The sequence below is a fragment of the Callithrix jacchus genome, chromosome 20 (assembly GCF_049354715.1).
Source record: "Callithrix jacchus isolate 240 chromosome 20, calJac240_pri, whole genome shotgun sequence".
NCBI classification, from domain to species: Eukaryota; Metazoa; Chordata; class Mammalia; order Primates; family Cebidae; genus Callithrix; species Callithrix jacchus.
The window spans coordinates 7596486-7614168 of NC_133521.1; the positions used below are offsets into that span (position 1 = coordinate 7596486).

The window sequence follows — 17683 nt, forward strand, 5'->3', positions numbered from 1 at the left end:
CCTGGGTGCATCAGGGTCCCCTATGCCATGAGCTACCCGAGGGAGGGCCCCATCCTGTTCCTCCTCCTTGCCCCTCACCCCCAGCTCAAGGCCTGTCTCCACAGGCAACGGCTATGAGTTGGTTAAAGTGAATTCACCACAAGCCCTTTGCTTTGTTACTTCTTTAATCTTCCAGATTGTATGAAAAATAAATAAATAAATACAGGTGACCACTCGGAGAAAAATAAAAGCACCTTTCGGAACTGCCGTGGGTATCTGAGGGCAGTGGGCCCCACGGACACTTTCTGTGCATTTACACTTTCTCTTCCTCAACACAAGTGGGACCTGGGGCATGTCTGAGTGGTCTCAAGGCCCTTGGGGTGTGCAGGGCAGCTCTGAGAGTTCGGCCACAAGAAGTTCACGGGCCCATGAGGAGGTGGCCAAGGAGGGGCATCAGGGTAATGGGGGGGGTCTTGAAACCACATCTTGAGAGTGGCAGCAAAGGAACTGACGCTGTTCAGCCCAGAGGGGCAGGCTCAGGGGGCCCTCAGAGCTGTCTTCAGGCATCTGAAGGGCTGTCACGGAGAAGACAGACTGCACTGGCTGTGTGGCCTCAAGGGGTCAAACCGAGACCAGCCAGTGGAAGGCACTACAGAAAGATTTCAAGAAGAAACAGATGGGACACTATCAGCAGAGGCAATGAGGGGAAGTCTGCTTGGGAGGTAGTGAGGCTCCCGGCATGGGAAGTGACCAAGCAGAGGTAGAGAGACCCCCAAGCAAGTCAAGGCTCAGCCAGGAGAGGAGTTAGAGTTGACCTTGATGGGATCTCAAATGATCGCAGGGGAAATAGGTAGGTACCAGAAATAATTACCGGAGCTGGGGGTGACAATGGTGCCACTCTACCCCCAGCCCAGCCAACACTGCCACCCAGAGCATGCTTAGCAGGGTCCTATCTTCCGGTTTCTCCAGGGAGACCAGAGATCTGAATGTTTATAAGAATTCCAGTTTGTAGACAGCTGGCAAAACTTCTCGCAGGCCACATACAGTCCCTGCACCACAGGCTGCAAACTCCCTGGTCTGACAAGGCTCTCACAGGGCAAACAAGGCTACTGAAAGAAAAGGGAGCCATTTCAGGGCCCGGAGTGCAGCCATCCCCGCAGGACTGGAATGGGTTAAAGTCTGAGTTGGCTCTCTGCTGCTCCAGGGCTGCAGCTGGCCTTCTACCCCCACCCCTGCCCCTGGAGGCCCTGTCAGCTGCCCAGGCCCCGCCTGACCGCCTCAGCCACCCAGCCTGGAACCCCAGATCTGGGAACAGGGCAGCTGCCCGTGGCTGGCCGGCCACAGCCAACCAGAAAGAGATTCCGTTCCCCATACCCCGCTGAGAGCCATTTGCTCATCTGGGATGGATGCCACAGGGGCAGAGAAGCAGGCTCTGTCCCGCTCTCCTCTCCCCTTCCTCCTGCCCCCAAGCCTGTGACAGGGAGCAGACCTTTGATTAGGGTGCCACCATAATCAAAACTCTGCTGAGCATGGTCGACTGGGCGGGCTGCTCCACACACACAGCACGCATGTCACTTCCTTGGGATCCTGCAGGGAGTCATCAAACATCCTCATTGCACAAGTGAGAAAATCTACGCTCAGAGAAGTTAAGACACTCACTCACAGTCACACAGCCAGCAAGTGGCAGAGCTGGAATTCACATTCAGGCCTATGCAATCTAAAACCTCACAACAAGCCACGGGGCCAGAGGATCCTGGCTCCCCCGCATCCACGTTCCCCATCCAGCTGGTTGTTTTCTAGAAGCTACAGACACCTGCCGCCTGACTGGCTATGAGAAGGGAGAGAGAGGGCATAGCCAATGCCACTGATAAAGACTGGGATAAAGGGGCCTGGGCATGGTGGCTCACGCCTGTAATCCCAACACTTTGGGAGGCCAAGGTGGGTGGATCACTGGAGCCCAGGAGTTCAAGATCAGCCTGGGCAACATGATGAGACTCCACTTCTAAGAAAAATACAAAAATGAGCCAGGTGTGGTGGCAGGTGCTGTAGTCCCAGCTATTCGGGAGGCTGAGGTGGGAGGATCTCCCAAGCCTGGGAGTTCTAGGTTGCAGTGAGCTATGATTGTGCCATTGCACTGTAGCCTGGGTAATAGCGTGAGACCCCATCTCAGAAAACCTAAAACAATGAATAAGTGAAGTCCTGAAGCAGTACTGAGTAGCTGATTTGAAATCATTTCTCACACAGTTTGGACAGTGCGAAAGGGTGAGGGATGCACTTCCGTGTGTCTGGGGAGGGGAGAGAAATACACACATTTTCATGTGTCTGAACATACAAAAATTGCCCTGGAACCAGACACAAGAAACTAGACCCAGCAGCAGCCTCCAGGGAGGATAGTGGGTGGCCGGGCCGGTGGCGGAGGGGGAGGTTCTAATTTTATCCCTCATGCATTCATTAGCAATTCGTGTGTTTAGAAGTGTGTATGTGTTCTGCTTAAACTCCCTGCCATGCCACCAGGGGCACCCACACTTGCCTTGGGGTGCATTTTGCCTTCCCACCTTGGTCCCCTCACCCAGTTCTAGCCCTACTAGGCAGTGGGGCTCTGGGGAAGTTCTTGCTGCTCTCTCTTCATACACACATGTCCCTGTGTGTATGAACGACATTAGACTGGGCTTCCCCCAAATCCCCACCTGCCTGGTGCATACAGGTCCTGCCTTGGTGACTCCATCCCCACAGCCCAGAGCTGGCCTAACAGGTGACGGTGCACTTCATCCCCAGCCCACCCTGCACCCCGACTCCAGGCAGCTGGAGCCTTCTGAGGTGGTGAGACAGGCCACCAGGACAGCAGCGATAGCCAGTCAGGTACTTCCGTCCTCCAAGTACCCACTGCCCCAGCCTCAGATAGCAGTAGCACCCCAATTATGCCCTGAGGAACCTCCTCTAACTCTAACCTCAATGGACCGTCAGTCACAATGCCCTGCCGGTCCCAGGGCCACGGCCCAGGCTCATGCTTAGATCTGCCCAGGGATCAATCCTCAAGCAGAGCCACGCAGGAGACACGGGAGGTGGTGGCCCTCCTGCCCTGCAGCAGTTCCCAGAAAAGAACATCCATTCCGTCTGGCCCCCGCATCTCCAGAGCTGCCCCAAGGCCTCCATATCCCGGTGCATTCATACTGCTGACTGCCCCTTGGCCTCTCATTAAACTCCCTTTTGGCTTAAGTTGTCCAGGGTTGGCTCTGTCACCTGTACCACCCAACCCTGCTGGACAGGAAACCAGCACAGTGGCCAAGACAGCAGCTGAGACCATGGGTCCCCATGGACCGTCCTGCCATTGCAGCTGACTCAGATGCCACCCAGGAAAGGCCAAGAGCTCTATGGGCAGGGGTCCACCCCCCCCCGCCCCCCCCCCCCCCACACACACACTCCTATAAACGCCCTGGAGAATCGGGAGGCCTGAGGTGAGCTCCTACAGAAGAAGCTGGAGAAAGAAAACAAACAGCTCCTTCCTCAAGGACATTAGCAGGGTCGTGGAACTCCCACTTCTTCCTCCTGGAAAGCCCAGAGGACTCAGGAAGTGACAGTTCGAGGGAAGGTGTGAGGTCAAAGGCTGTGGGCTTCAAGGGTCCAAGAGGCAGGCCCTGAGGAGCTGGGGCTTCGGAGACACAAGGCCCTGGGTCAAGGACGCAAGCTCAGCCCTCAGCAGCTAGGGGACCCAGCTGTCACCAGACAGGGCCTGTAACACTGAACCTTTTCAGGCATCACCTGTAGAGGAGACGTGATTCATCTGCCTTCCCGTGGGCTGTGGCAAGGGCGGGGGGGTGACATGTCCTGTACCCAGGATATAATGCACCTACCCTTTCCAACAATGGGGCAGGACTGGAGGGTAAGCGGGACGAGAATGGGCTGTGCCTTCTCAGGTGGGCAACACACTTGGTCCTGAGAACTACAAAATTACCCCAGTCCTCTAAGGTCCTCCTGAACAGCCCAGTCAATTGGCTTGGCTATACGATTTGATCTAGAAAAGTTTTGCAAGCCACTATTGTCAAAAAAAATTTTTTTAACCCACAGTGAGTTTACAACTCAACAAGCCTAGCACCCCATTTCTCTACCCCTCTCAAATCCAGGAGCACGGTCCAAAACAGGGTTCCCATGGGGGTGAGCCTGGCATGTGGGCAGGGAGCTGGGAGGAGGCAGCAGCCCCCACCCCAGGAGTGTGGATGGCCAGCGAGACGGAGGTGACAGGAGGCAGTCGCGTCTCTTTTGAAGCAGCCCCGGAGCACTGGCCACCTCGCCTCTGCAGCGGGACGTCTCTCCTGACCTCTTTCCCACACATGTGTCCTACAATGCCACCTCCCAAGCCACCTCGGGGAGAGCAGCCTGCTGGTTAGGGCCTCAGGGTCTGGGATGAAACCAACCAGGCTCACAGCGGAGCTCAGCCACTCGTGAGCTGGGTGACCTTCAGCAAGTTACTCAAACTCAGAACTTTTCTTATGAGTAAAATGGGTAAAAGAGGGCCTACCTTAGTGGGAGAATAAGCTGCTGAGTAAATTTGGCTATTCTTGTTACTAACACTCTGATCATCCCTTTCCTGCCCTGACACCCCCAGCCACTCCACCAAAACGGACCAAAAGAAAAGCAACCCCATAGGCAGCAGCTGCACAAAGATCTTGATCGGGGTCAGGACAGGAAGTTCTCTGGGAGTTCCCTAACTTTCCATGAGAAATCTAAGATGCAGGTCTAATTCAAGAGGGAAGTGGGGGCCCCGGCACCTGCTGGGAAACTGCCGACCCAGTCTAGCACCCCACTGGACAGATGGGGAAGCTGAGGCACAGGGAGGTGGTGTGACGAGGGCAAAGTCACACAGCAAGCAGGAGGCAGGGCTGCTCCAGGAGCTTCAGGCATACTCCGGCAGGACAGCACTGCCCAGCTCATTTAACCCTTGAGTACTGGCAACCTGGAGACCTCCAGGGTCAGCCAGGTAACACTACGAGGTGAGGAGGGCTTGATGTATGCAAGAGGGAGTCGTAGGTACCAGACACAGAGCACGCAGGCCTGGGTGTAAGCAGGCAGCACCAGCCCATCCTCGCTGTACAGAACCAGATCTTCTGATTGCTCTGAAGAACAACTGAAAATCTGGATTTTTGTGCATACTTTCCCGAAATTTAAGTGTTACATTCTAACTCCAAACAAAATCTTCTTTTTTCTTCGAGACAAAGTCTGCTGCCCAGGCTAGGGTACAGTGGTGTGATCTCAGCTCACAGCGTTCACTGTGAGCTGAGGCAGGATTTCACCATGTTGGCCAGGCTGGTGTTGAACTCCTGGGCTCCAGCAATCCGCCCACCTTGGCTTCCCCAAGTGCTGGGATTACAGGCATGTGCCACCACGCCCCGCCAAAAACATACTTTAATCCTAAGCAGCCAAGAAAACAAAATGATCCTGACACTAGATGCGCTCCTCAGGTTCCAGACTGCGACTCTCCCCCGGGATTTGAACATAGGTCCTGAGTATTTTTGTTTGTTTGTTTTAGCATTGAGCTCAAATGACATGAAAGGTGCTTGGGAAGCATTTTCCCCTATAAAGAAACGTCTTGCCCAGGTGGCTAAAATTTCACCCATTAGCTACTTATTCCTTTGAGTTAAACAGTGTTCTCCTTGGATATTACTTTAAAAAGAAGATTCAGGCAGGATACAGTGATTCATGCCTGTAGTCCCAACACTTTGGAAGACCGAGGCAGGAGGACTGCCAGAGGCCAGGAGTTCGAGACCAGCCTAGGCAACATAGTGAGACCCCCATCTCTACTAAAAATTTAAAAATAGTCAGGCATGGTGACACGCACCTGTAGTCCCAGCTACTGGGGAGGCTAAGGTAGGAGGATTGCTTGAGCCTGGGTGGTTGAGGCTGCAGCGAACTATAATCATGCTACTGCACTCCAGCCTGGGTAACAAAGCTAAACCCTGTCTCAAAAAAAGGAAGATTCAGCTAGGCGCAGTGGCTCACGCCTATAATCCCAGCACTTTGGGAGGCCAAGGCACGTGGATCACCAGAGGTCAGGAGTTTCAGACCACCCTGTCCAGCATGGTGAAACCCAATCTCTACCAAAAATACAAAAATGAGCCAGGCATGGTGGCAGGCACCTGTAGTCCCAGCTACTCAGGAGGCTAAGGCAGGAGAATCACTTGAACCCGGGAAGCACAGGTTGAAGTGAGCAGAGATCACGCCACTGCATTCCAGCCTGGGTGAAAGAGCAAGACTCCGTCTCAAAAAAAAAAAAAAAAAAAAAGGAAGATTCCAAAGCATTTATTGTAAATGACCTAGTCTAGAGGAGAGGCCTAAGCAATGCTTCAGTCCTGGGAAAACAAAGTAATAATAGTAACAATAACAGTAACTGACCTATACTGAGCAATCAATATGCTCAAGGTGTCATCCCAAGTACTGAGGACACAGTTGACTGCAAAGGCTTCTGAGGGGGTGAAGAAAAGCGTGCGTCTATTTTAGATAAGAAGTTGCTAATATCCACGCAAAATACCACCCCCAAGGCTGAGATCAGACACTTGGTGTCTTTCCAGCAGAGAAGCATCACCACATTTGCCATCTTAAAATAAGTCTGGCGTCTTCCACGGACAAAACTTTGGCTGCCAAATAGCTGGGGCACGCCTGAGGCTCTGGCCACCTGACGTGCTGCAGGGAGGGCCGTGCCCGGAATCCTAGCAGCGGAGAGGAGAGAGCAGGGGGAGGCAGGGGAAAGTTTACCTCGACACTTTTCCCTAAAATGCTGATCTTAGGTCTAGACAACAGAAAAGATGCTGCTAAAATTACTATGAAGCCTTTCCCCAAAAGGCATTTGGTTACACCTGATTTGAAAACACACTTGCAGACGTCCACTCTCCGGGCCCATCCTGGGCTTCCAGATGAGGGTCTGGAAAGGGCCTGAGATTCTGGAAAGGATGCCAGTAAAAGAGATGCAGAGGCCTGGGGAGGACTTTCCAGGAAGGAAATGCAGAGCAGCAACAGGAACGCAGGTCCCATCAGACCAGGATGCGGGTCACAGAGCCGCAGAGACCTCCTGAGACCGCCTTAGCCTGACTGAGGAGAGCTGGGGAGAGCGGTGCCAGGCAGGAGGCCCTCCAGCAGAGAGACCCTGAAGTAGGAGAAGTGGGGACAGTGCAGTTAGAGAACAAAGAAAACTCAGTAAGAAACAAGACTGCCACGGCACCCACTTATCCCAGCGTTTGTGCTGCCCGCGTGCATGCTTTGTCCACGTAGTTTGAGTCCATCCGTCTTTTGATGCTACTAGGTAAGTGTGTGGCCAAGTGTGGTTATCTCCATTTTATCAATGAAGAGAACATGAGGCCCAGAGAGGTAAAAACACCATTTCAGGATCATACAACTGCAGGACCAGGCCTCCTAGCCGCCAGTTCACAAATACTTCATCTCTTTGCTCCAACACACTGACCTGTTTTGAGTTCTTCAACTGTGCCAAGCCCTCCCCACTGCTGGGCGTGGTGAGCTGTGCTCCACCAACACCAAAGACTCCCATGGTCACCTCAATATTCACGTCTCAGTCTCAGCTCTATCAGTCCTTTTTCTCATAAGGCTTCTGTGCAGTTGAAATCTAATTCCCCTACTCCTTGATGCCCCACCCCCCCAGAATGGATGGCATGATAGCATCACACCCACAGCCTACTTTTCCTAGAGCAAGGCCATATAAAAATCTCCTGGAGAGATTGCCGAAACTCAGAAGCCTATGGGCTCCCACAGAGATTCTGACTCAGCAGAGCCTCGGCAGGGCCTGGGGATCTATACTGCTACCAAGTTCCCAGGTGATGCTGAGGCTGACCCCATGCTGTCCAATACAGTCGCTATTAGCCTCATGTGACTATTTAAATAAAAATTAACCAAACGTAAATCAAACTGGGAGTGGTGGTACATACCTGTAGTCCCAGCTACTTGGGAAGCTGAGGCAGGAGGATAGCTTGAGCCCAGGAGTTCAAGTGTGTAGTTCGCACCTGTTAATAGCCACTGCATTCCAACCTGGGCAACACAGACAGATCCCATGTCTAAAGACAAATTTAAAAAGAGGTGGGTGCAGTGGCTTTCACCTGTAATCCAAGCTACTCTGTAGGCTGATGTGGGAGGATCCCTTGAGGTTAAGAGTTTAAGACATACCTGGACAACATAGCGAGATCCCATGTCTAAAAAACTAAAATAAACTAGCTGAGTGTGATGGTGAACACCTGTAGTCCCAGCTTCTCCAGAGGCTGAGATGAGAGTATCACCTGAGCCCAGGAGTTCAAACTACAATGAGCTGTGACCATGCCACTGTATTCCAGCCTGGGCAACAGAGCAAGACCCTATCTTTAAAAATAATAATAAATAAATAAATAAAGTGTTAAAAATGAATATTTTTAAAAATTTGTTTTAATTAAATCAGATTAAAAATAGCACCTCCTCAGTCCCACTAGCCAAGTTTCAAATGCTCAACAGCCATGTGTGGCTAGTGGCTACCACACTGGACAGTATGGATATAGAACATTTCCGTCATCGCCAAGAGGTCTGTTGGAGCACACTTTAGCATTAGTAATCATAGGCTCATCCACGAGTATCTTTTTTTTCTCTTTTTTTGAGACAGCCTCACTCTGTTGCCCAGGCTGGAATGCAATGGCATGATCTCAGCTCACCATAACCTCTGCCTCCCAGGTTCAAGCGATTCTCCCTGCCTCAGCCTCCCAAGTAGCTGGGATTACAAGCGCCCACCACCACACCTGGCTAATTTCTGTATTTTTAGTAGAAACAGGGTTTCACCATGTTGGCCATGCTGGTCTCAAACTCCTGACCTCAGGTGATGCACCCGCCTTGGCCGCCCAAAATGCTGGATTACAGGCATGAGCCACCATGTCTGTGTCATCCATGAGTATCTGATTACAGATGGTCCCTTACTTAAAATGGTTAGAAGTACAATGGTTCAACTTCACAATGTGTACACATTCAGTAGAAACTGTACTTCAGTACAGTACTCAATAAACTACATGAGATATTCTTCCCTTTATTATAAAATAGGTTTTGTGTTAGATGAGTTTGCCCAACTGTAGGCTAATGTAAGTGTTCCAAGTATGTTTACATAAGCTGGCTAAGCCCTGATGTTTGTAGGTTAGGAGTATTATTAAAGGTATATTTGTTGAATAGGTGGATGGATGAATGAACAGATGGATGGATGGACAGATGGACAGATGGACGGACGGACAGACGGACAGACGGACAGACGGGTGGGTGGATGGATGGATGGATGGATGGATGGATGGATAGAGATAAATGTGAGATAAATGGTGAGAACTCCGAAAGGGGCAGAGACTCCCAGTGGCCTAACTCTCCTTGAGGGCAGAATCTCCACCTCCCTTGATTGTTCTGCTAGAGCATGAACCCTCTGTTCAATCCCAGAGCCCTGCCCCGAAGTACGAGCAGCAGAGAAAAGTCTGCTAGGCCTTGGATAACCATCTCCTGCTTAACGGAGAGGAAGCTCTGTTGGAAAAGAAAGTCAATTCTAAAATGCCTTCACTATTTTGAGTTCTTGGATACCTAGCAAACAAGAGCTGACAGCCTGACTTCAATAGCTCTAGGTCTGAGTGTCTTCAAGACATTTCTCTTCAACTAAGTAACCCAAATAAATTTAGCTACTTTTCTTTAATAAGGAGAAATAATTAAAGAACAGACGGTGTTGCTTACTTTGAAATTTTTGCTCTAAAATAGATTTTGTGTGCACCTTGGTTGGAGTTCAACTCTCCCCCTCCCCCTTGCATTCGTGTCAGAGAAGGAGATCATTTCACTAATTACCTGGCTGTCTTTTCTCTACAAGATCCCAATTTAAGAATCTCGTTTCATTCTAAGAAAATTAATTCAAAATGCCAAATAATTTAAAAATGTATTAAGATTCCCCTTAGACTAGAAAGCAAAAAGGAGCTTTCATTTGTCTGTTAAAAATCACCTTGGGTAGTAGATTGAAGTTTAGCTCTTAAGACTTGATTCCCACAATTGAGCTTTTGGCAAAAGCTATTGGTTCCATATGTCCACAAAATGTTTCATTTAAAATATATGTGCTTTTAAATTGGTCTCTGACCATTTCTATGCCACAGTCTCTAACTGCTCCACACATTTTCCCAACCCTTGGAGCCTTGTTCGCCTCGGAAGCTAGACTCTTTTATTTGCATTGGAGGTAACCTATTTCCAGCATGCCAAAACCTGTTCACTTTCAAAGCCACTTTTGGAGATTTTATAGCCTGAAATGGAATAAAATTTAAATTTAATAAAATTTGAGACCTGAACAAGAAAAAAAAGAAAAGAAAAACTAAACCGGTTTAAAAGCCAGCTACCCAGACACAGAGGAAAATATTCTGAGAAAACCCCACAGGGCGGTGGGGCGGGGGCCGGGGAGAGCCAGACCACGGTTAACCTGCCAAATGTCATCTGTGGCTGGCTTTAGAAGAGAACCAGAGCTAGGGAGGCAATGCAATTATTTAAATCCAGAAAGAAAAATGTTTGCTCCCAAATTTGGCAGCAGATGATTGCCTCTGATTCTTCCCATTTCCAACTGATTCCATGCAAGCTTAAGTGGAGGAAGCTTCAGGCCCAGAAGAGCTCGCAGGATCAGGGGGCCACACCTGGGTATCAGGCGCGGTGTGCGAAGTGAAAAGTCCTGCTCTGTGACCAGATGAGCCAAGAGGCTCACTCTAAGATCTTCAGAGGTGGCAAAGCACGTTTTTCTTTAAACCACAGGTTGTAACAAGAAGGGATTTCTCTCTTCCTTTGTTTCTCTCTGTCTCTGCCTTTGTCCCTGGCTGGCAGCCCCCTCGTTTGCCCCTGCCGCTCTCTTTTTCCCTCCCCGTGGCTCCCGGGTGTGCGAAGGCCCAGCCTGGCTGTCACTCAGGCCCTTTTGTGGGCCCAGGGAAGGAGGCCACAAGGGGCTCCCCGGGCCTCAGGGTATTTATCACCACCGACCCCCCACCCCCACCCCCGAACAGCCCACTCCCTCTGCAGCCTCAGGGGCTTGAGGCTGTACTGAAAGGCGGTGAGGTCTGCTGTGCACACCCATGAAAGGGCCTCTGGGGGATGCATTCAATGCCTCCGGCTGGGTTTTCCTCTCTCCCCCAGAGATGGCTCAATCACTTCTTCATCTCCTGCCCTACTAGAGGAAGAGCTGGGAAAGTCGAAGACAGTAAGAAGAAAACACTCCAGCCGTCCCTGGTTGGCTGATGAATTCCATCAGTGTGTGGGCAGGAGCTCCTGATACAGGAGACTGGGAGTGTTGGGGCTGAAAGGATAACCTGTTTCTCTAAGTCACCCCTGCAGGAATTTCTTTTTCTTTTTTGAGATGGAGTCTCACTCTGTCGCCCAGGTTGGAGTGCAGTGGCACGATTTCAGTTCACTGCAACCTCCACCTCCCGGGTTCAAGTGACTCGATTCTCTTGCCTCAGCCTCCCGAGTAGCTGGAATTACAGGTGCCTGCCACCATACCTGGCTAATTTTGTACTTTTAGTAGACGCGGGTTTCATCATGTTGGCCAGGCTGGTCTTGAACTCCTAACCTCAGGTAGTCCACCCACTTTGGCCTCCCAAAGTGCTAGGATTCTAGGTGTGAGCCATCACATCCAGCCCCCGACAGGAATTTTTTAATGCAAGTTAGGTGTGGTCAAGGTGATGCTGCTCCTTTGTCCTCCACCCACCGCAGGGCCCCTGGCTGAGTCAGAGGGGATGAGACCCACATTGTCAGAGAGAACTAAGCTCTAGTTCAAGCTCCGTCTGTCTGCCTACTTCCCCTACCCCACCCCTCAGCCCAAGGCCTCCCCTGCTCACCCCTCTTCTTATGCATCCATGTTTTTCTTCTTTTACAGGGTAAAATCCATCCTTCTCCAGGAAGTTTTCCTGGGAGAATAAATACAGAATTACTTATTGCAGGCTGGTGAGCATGCGCAATCTCCTGGTGAAATACTACTTGTATACCCATTTGATAGATGAGCAAACTGAGGCTCAGACTACTTAAATGACTTGCCCACGTAGTCAGCTTCGCAGCCAGGATTTAACCGCTTTTCCAGATACGCAAGTGGATTTTCAAAGCCTCTGGATGCCCGATCCTCTGCCTTGAGCAAGGCCCTGCCCTGGGGTGTGGCCCAGAGGTCAGGATAGGAAGCCCTGAGGCATCCTCACTTTCTCCTCAGACCACCCTGGTGACTAATGACTCTGGGCAAAGCAGAGAGGCCCGTGTGGGGGACAAGCCCTGTGATCGACCTTGAACTTAAGAAGCTCCAAGCTCTCACCGGCACTGCTAATGGGCCAGGAGTAACCTGAGCCAGCCCTTGGATGGAAACTCAAGGCATTATGACTGGCTGGCCTGCCGGCCGCTGGCATCACTACCTGGATGGCAGCCTCACTTCTCCATTTCACAGGGCCTCTGTTCAGAGCAACCTTTTCTCTTGCAACAACAAAGCAGCTCCCATTTATCAAGCACCGACTAAGTGCCAGACACTCTGCTAAGCACTTTACACACATTATCTTGTTTAATCTTCACGGCTGTGCAGAAAAAACGAGTGTTAATGCTGCCTCACCGGCGAGGAAACTGAGGCTCAGTGAGGATAAGGAAGTTGCCCAAGAGCACATGGCGTGCTGGTGAGCTCAGAACTGGTGTCCGAACAGGCCTGTGTTCCCAACCAGAGTTCTGTGCTCCCTGGGAAGGAGATTCTTGCTTGAGATTACGGATAATTTGCTTTAATACTTTTTCAAACTGCTCTGCAACATTCTGAAGGGGAAAGAAAAAGGTTATAACTTGTTGGGGGGAAAAAAGGAGGAGATAGAAGAGGTGGAGATGGAGGAAGGTTGAGTTATCTGTGAAGTTAGCATGATATCTAGTGGGAAAACACACATACACACACACGTACACACACCAGTAGGCTTCATCTGCCGTGTGCCTGGGATTTTGTTAAAAAATCCAAAAGGGGCCAGGCACAGTGACTGACAACTGTAATCCCAGCATTTTGGGAGACAGAGGTGGGACAATCACTTGAGCTCAGGAGTCCGAGACCAGCCTGGGCAATATAGTGAGACTTCCTCTCTACAAAAAAAAAAAAAAAATTGGCACACACCTGTAGTCCCAGCTGATCAGGAGGCTGAGGTGAGAAGATTGCTTGAGCCCAGAAAGTGGAGGTTACAGTGAGCCATATAATGCCATGGCACTCCAGCCTCAGTGAGAGAGTGTCTCAAAAAAAAAAAATCCAAAAGGGTAATTTTTCTCATCTAGGGCTTAGACTATTAGTGTCAAAACTGGGGCAGGGGGGTGGGGAAATCCAACATAAATTATTCCCTACCATGCTTCTAAGCTACCCAAGAGACTCCTAAGCCCACAGCCAGGCAGTGCACCCCTAGTCAGACAACGTACACACTTCCTCAGAGTCCTCCCAGCAGTCCCAAAGGCAGAGATTAGAGTGCCCCTGCCACAGGTAGGGACCTTGAGCCTCACAGAGAGTGAGGCAGATGCCCACAGTTCCTCAGCTTACAAGGGACAGAGCCAGGTTTTGCACCCAGTTCAGCCTTCTTCGAAAGCACTTCCAACCTGTTTCCAACTTCCAATCATGCCAATCCCAAGGCGGGGGTGGGGGAGGTGTGCTGTTGCTAAGTGGTCTTGGGCCAGAGAAGCAGCCACAGAGATGCTACACAGGACCCAAGTGACAGGAGAGTGACACTCAAATCCTTAGCTCTGGCCAGACTTCAGGAAGGCAGGAGCACTAAGCAGGGAGCCAGGACACCTAGGCAGCACAGGAGCTCCAAGATAAACTTGGGCGAGTACTTCCCACCTCCAGGCCTTTCTAGGCCTCAGATGCCGTTTTCCTGCAGAATGGGAGCTTTTCTGGGTCTCCCTCCCAGAAGGAAACTTGACCCCTTGCTTTCCCTTCCTGGACCCCACCTCTCCACCAAACGCCCTGCTGCCTACAAAAGGACGAGATTCCAGGGTGCCCCATAAGCAGAGGGGCACCCACTCAGCAGCAGTTGCCCTCCTCTCTGATGCAAAAGAAACTCGTGGGCGGGTTTTTAAGACTCGAAATAAAGTTTAAATATTACGTGGAAATTACTAAACAAATCAAATCACTGTTAAGTAGATGTCGTGGGCTTCCTCTAGACAATACATTTAATGAAGATTATTGTCCTCCTGGTTATAGTTTTAGATTTGCATTTTATTATCAGAGAACCACTTATGCATTACTCTCGGATTTTCATTAGGTAAATAAATTTTTATGTGGATTTCATTATATTCCCTTGGCTGAAATCCTGATCACTTAACAGCAAGAATGCTGCTCCGACATCCTGTGTGTCAATCAGGATGTAACTGTTTCCTCTGGTTGTTGAAAATCACGTTTTAAAAAATCTGGTGTCGATGGCAAAAGGAAGAGAGATAGGGTCAGAACTCAGGGTAGATTTTGTGTCCAGTTCTTTCGCTAAAACACACACCCTAAAAAGAAATTTCCTATTTAAAAATAACCCATGTAATTTTACATACATGGGATATATAAGCTCCCTCTCTCTCTTTCTCTCCATACATATATGTAATATACACTTTTTTCCTGGTGTCACTTTGGCTACTCAGATGTAAAGTGACACAATGGCACCAGGTCTAACAGGACTGAGGTGCAGGCCAGTTCTGGAGAAATAAAGTTGAAAGAAGCAAGCTTGGAAGAAGCAAGAAGGAAGGCGGTGCAGGAGACATTCCTGGAAACGCAGCCATCAGCAAGAAAAAAAAAAAATCTTTTCTAAGAAGTCTAATATGAAGCAATTAAGCTAATTGGAATCTAGATTGTAGAGGGTGCCTCCGGAAACTTGAGACCAGGGGACTCTTCGTGCTGGAAAACCACACCTCAATATGAATGAGTGAGGGAGTGAATGAATGAAGCGGTCAGGAACAGACCATAACATCCAGACCTAATCCATCCAGCCCTGTAAGACACAGGCATTTTCAGGGGTCCCTTTCTTAGGGCCCAACAAGGTTTCAGAAGAATTATTAATAATAAAATCTCCCATTTACTGAAAAGGGCTGGCCAGGTGTGGTGGTTCACGCCTATAATCCCAGTACTTTCGGAGGCCAAGACAGGTGCATCTCTTGAGCCCAGGAGTTCAAGACCAGCCCGGACAACACAGTGAAAGCTCCATCTCCACAAGAAGTACAAAAATTAGCCAGGCGTGGTGCCATGCACCTGTAGTCCCAGCGCCTCAGGAGGCTGAGGCAAGAGAACTGCTTGAGCCCGGGAGGTCGAGGCTTCAGTGAGCCAAGACTGTACCACTGGACCCCAGCTTAGGTGAAAGAGCAAGACCCTGTCTCAAAAAATGCAAAAGAAAGGGCTGTCACAGGCCAGGGACGGGCTTTGATGTGTGTTATTACATCCCTCTCTGGTCAATCCAGCCCAAAGGACCCAAAGAGAACCTTCCCAGATGCCTTTCCAAAGAGCAAATGAGAGAGGCAAAGCTCTCAATATGGCTGGGGGCACCCAGCAGCAGGGGCTACCCAATAAGCGGATAAGAAGAAGAGCAAGTCAGGCTGGGTGGCTTCATGGCATCTTCAACCCTAACTCCTGCCCAGTCAGGACTGTGACGTTTAGGTCCCAGTCCCTAATTATCTGTGTGATCTGGGGAAGACCACTACCGTCCCTGACCCTGTTTCTTGCCTATGACAATAATAATAACAGCACCAGCCTCATAGAGTTGCTGTGAGAATCGAAAGAACTGAGTAAGGGCTGCCTATGTCCAGTGCCCGGACTCAGGAAGGAGGGAATGTTCTCTACACAAAACCATCGGCCTGAAACTGACTCACTTTTCCACAGTTCTTTCCAGCTGTTGATGACTTACCAAAACTACCTGGACTCCAATTTCAAGTTCTTTAAAGGCACAACAAAACCTCCTTAATCTTCGATCCCAAAAGTAGTCACCTGCCATACTCAAGTAGGGGTTTGACTATGCATTTCTCTCTAACCTTTGAAAAGGCCACTAGGAAAGAAAGCAAAGGGAAATGATGAAATGAGGACGCCTGAAAAGAGGGTCCCAGTTGTAGCAGTGGTCCTCTTCAGAGGGACATTCGGGAGGGTTTGATTTTCTTCTCTATAGTTTTGTGTAGTATTCTTATCTATTGCAATTGAGCAAGTATTGCAACATTTTAAGGACTTTTCCATTCTGTGAAGGAAAGGATATTAAAAAATATAACTGCCAAGCAGCTCAGAAACATCTTCTGCATATAATAAAACTCATTTACATCTCCCAGCCCAGGTCAGCCATCTGACCTCATCACCCACTTTCCCAATCACCTGCTCAAGCCAGCCTCCAGACACAGAGCGGGCCCCCGCCTCACCCCTCCTCAAACATACCAGACAGTCTTCACCAGTTCCCCACCCCTCATCCTTCCTTGTCTTCCTGAGCCCTTGTCTTCCTGAGCCCTCGTCTCTAACAAACTGTATACATTTCACTTCCTCATCTGGTTGCCAACAACAACAAACAGAACATCAGCTCCAGGAGGGCAGGGGTTTGGGATGCTTCTCACTGCGGCAGCAAGAGCCTACCTAGTCTAGGGCACGACAGACGCTCAGTACTTAATTGGAGCCAGGCGCAGTGGCTTATGCCTATAATTCTAGCACTTTGGGAGGCTGAGGCGGGTAGATCACAAGGTGAGGGGTTCAAGACCAGCCTGACCAACATGGTGAAATCCCATCTCTACTTAAAAATATAAAAATTAGTCAGGCGTGGTGGCGCGCACCTGTAATCCCAGCTACTTGGGAACCTGAGACAGGAGAACTGCTTGAACCTACCTGGGAGGTGGAGGTTGCAGTGAATCAAGAGTGTGCCATTGCACTCCAGCCTGGGCCACAGTGAGACTCCATATCAAAAAGAAAAACAAAACAAAAATACTTGATTGGATGAGTGGATGAATGAATGAATGAAGGGCTATTTTTTTTCTTTTTTCTTTTCTTCCACCATCTGACTAAAAAAGGCTAACTTTTTTTTTAAGAGTCAAGGTCTCACTCTGTCTCCCAGGCTGGAGTGCAGTGGCTCAGTCATAGCTCACTGCAGCCTTAAACTCCTGGGCTCAGGCAATTCTCTTGCCTCAGCCTCTCGAGTAGCTGGGACTACAGGCGTGTGCCACCATGCTAGGCTAATTTTTGCATTTTTATTTTTTGTAGAGATAGGGTCTATGTTGCCTGGGCTGGTCTCAAACTTCTGGCTTCAAACAATCCTACTGCCTCAGCTGGAAAAATTATGTTATGTTACCTTTCTTTTCAGTGAGGGTAGAGAAAGAGTTATTCCCTTCTTTTTCTGGGGATAGAAAAATCCCCTAACTCTGAGATTACAGGCGTGAGCACATGCTCACTCTGAATGATTAACTTGAAATCATTCCTGCCCATTTATTAAAGCAGCCCCACGAATCTCTTTTTATGCACTTTCTTAGTGACCCTAGTATGAACTTCTAAAAGAACTTCTTGGAAATACAAGTGCAGGCCATTTCGTTGACTCTTCTCCGATTCAGACTTTTCACGAATTCAGAGTGGCCTCCTGCCCAAAGAGCACCACGAGATGGCCCATCTCCAGGGTCCCGACCCCACATTCCAAGTTCGGGCATTTTTCTTGAAGAGCATTTATCACTCAATCAAGCCACCCACCCTGCCAACCCTGAATAATACCACTTACAGGAG

General features: G+C 49.7%; 1 protein-coding gene across 7 annotated transcripts in view; it reads right to left on the reverse strand.

Annotated features, from left to right (window-relative positions):
- The window catches only part of ZNF423 (zinc finger protein 423), a 367433-nt gene that overhangs the window by 319043 nt on the left and 30707 nt on the right, over positions 1-17683 (reverse strand). The gene's annotated exons all lie outside the window — the stretch shown is intronic.